Raw genomic sequence first — 2,584 nt, forward strand, 5'->3', positions numbered from 1 at the left:
CCATGAATTCACCATGAAAACATGAAATCTAACCATGAAAAATAAGGAGAAATGCATGGGAAAGGTAGATCACAAGTCAAAATCAAGAAATTTTACCTTTGATTGCTTGATTCCTTGAAATCCACCAAATTTCCTTTGAATTTTCCCACCTAGGGTTCTTGTTTTTCTTTTCTCCCTTTGTTCTTCCTTTGCTCTTGGTTTGGCCGGCCATATGAAGAGAAAATGGGCTGATTTGTGTTAATTTATAAGCCAAATATTTAATGGTTATAAATATGCCATGTGTCACCATTTCATTGGTCTATTTTTATTTCTTAACTATTAAGCTTTCTCTCTCCACCATATAAATTCCTTCAATTATCCATGATAATATTGGGTAAAATTCATGTGCTGGACAAGTGTTCTGGTGGTGAAAAATTACTGTTTTGCCCATGGGGTGACAAAATTACCATTTTACCCCTATGCTCCGAAAAATACCATGATTACAAATTTTTCACTTCTCAACCTCAAATCATAATCCAATAAGTCAAATATGATCAAAATCTTTCAAAAAAATTCCCATTTTGTCCTCAAGTGGCAAAATTACCATTTTACCCCTAGATAGTGAAATTTCTAATTTGACTTCAAATTGGTCATCGAACTCCGAATCACCATTCTAAGTCATTCTGGGACTTTAAAATCTTCAATTTTACCCTAAAATCTCTATTTGATCTAGTTCGAGGTTTAAATCAACTTTGTTGTACCCCTAGGTACAATACCGCCTTTTGTAAATTCTTCGGGACTCTTCTAGCGTGCAAACATGCTATCCATCACATGTATGTCATGACAAGTATTTTATAAGGTTGGGCTTACATAGGGTTTGTGTTCTTTCCTTTCCTCTTCACTTCATGCTTTGGCCGACCATATGGGTGAGACTAAGAGAGTTTTAAATAGATTTTACAAGGAAATTCTTCCATAATCCAAGCTTGACACATGGTATGTTTCCATTAATCCATGTGTAATACTTATCCATTTAGCAATCTCCCTCCACCACATAAAATGTTTCAATTATCCACAATGTAAAATGTTAATGTTTGAAATCCATGGGCATGACAAGTGTTAAGTGGTGTAAAATTTCAACTTTGCCTCCGTAAACTTGTAAAATTATCGTTTTATCCTTAGGACTCCAAAAATGTCAGAATTTAAATTTTTCACCTGTCAAACTCAAATCGTACTCCAATGAGTCAAATGTGATCAAAATCTTTTCTAAAAATTCTCATTTTATCCTCGAGTGATAAAATTATCATTTTACCCCTAGAATATGAAAATTTCGAATTGACTCCAATTTAGCCCTCGAACTCCAAATCATCATTTTAAGTCATTCTGGGGTTTTAAAATTCTCAATTTCATCTTAAAATCTCTATTTAGACTAGTTCGAGGCTTAATTCAACTTAATAGTACCATTTGGTACAATATCGACTTTTGACGATTTTTTGGAGCTTTTCAAGTATGCAAGCATATTGTCAATCACATAAAGGACATGGCAAGTACTTTATAAGGTCGGGCTTGACATAGACAGTTACAATTTTAATATTTTCAAAAGGCATTCGTTCTACCAAAATGAGAAGTTCGACAATGGGGTTAACTCTTCTTTTATCACTATGATTTATAAGATCATCAATCCTAAGGGTTTGACAAATTATCGATTGATTAATATAGTTAGATTGGTTTACAAAATTATAGCCAAATTGTTGGCAAACCGTCTAAAATGGGTCATCTAAGAGGCTATGGGCAAGTCACAGTTAACTTTTATCAAGGGACATTAGATCCTTGATTGTGTCTTTATAGCTAATGAAGTTGTGGATCTTTTAAAGTAAGGTGCGGAAAGAGGACTGATGTTGAAAGTAAACTTCAAGAAGGCATTCGACATTGTAATTTGGGATTTCTTATTGTTGGTTATGAGAAATATGGAGTTTAGACAGGGGTGGCAGATGTCGATTCCTGAATGTATTACGATTGCTTCAATTTTTGTTTTAGTTAACGATTCACCAACGTCTCAAATCAAAATGCAAAGAAGACTAAGACAGGGATGCCCTTTCTCGCCATTTCTCTTCAACTTGGTGGCAAAGGCTTTTAGTATTTTTATGGGGAAAGCAAGTTAGCTAGGGTTATGCAGAGGAATCTCATTTGGGAATTCAAGCCTTTGTATCTCTCATTTGCATTTTGCAGATGACACCCCCATTTTCTTAAAACCAGATTTAGAGAGCTTGTTGAATACCAAAAAGGTCTTAAGATGCTTTTAACTAACTTCAGGCCTGAAAATTAACTTCACAAAAAGCTACTTATTTGGTGTAGGAGTGGACCACTTAATTTGGGAAAGTTGGGCATGTCGAATCTCTGGCAACATATGTGATCTTCCATCAACCTATTTAAGTTTGCCTTTTGGAACCTTTAGAGACACTTAGAAAATTTGGAAGCTTGTTGTGGATAAGTTCCAAGCTAAGCTAGCAAGTTGGAAATCCAAGCTTCTCTCATAAGAGGAAGAATTACTCTGCTAAGATTTGTTATGTTAAGTCTACCAATTTATTTCATGTCACTCTACCAAATC

General features: G+C 34.6%; 1 long non-coding RNA gene across 1 annotated transcript in view; it reads right to left on the bottom strand.

Annotated features, from left to right (window-relative positions):
* LOC108660774 overlaps positions 1–136 on the bottom strand; it is a 3,167-nt gene extending 3,031 nt beyond the window's left edge. The window contains exon 1 of the long non-coding RNA XR_001926454.1: positions 97–136. This is a non-coding gene — a long non-coding RNA (uncharacterized LOC108660774). The remainder of the gene's footprint in view (positions 1–96) is intronic.

Source organism: Theobroma cacao, chromosome 2 (assembly GCF_000208745.1).
Source record: "Theobroma cacao cultivar B97-61/B2 chromosome 2, Criollo_cocoa_genome_V2, whole genome shotgun sequence".
NCBI classification, from domain to species: domain Eukaryota; kingdom Viridiplantae; phylum Streptophyta; class Magnoliopsida; order Malvales; family Malvaceae; genus Theobroma; species Theobroma cacao.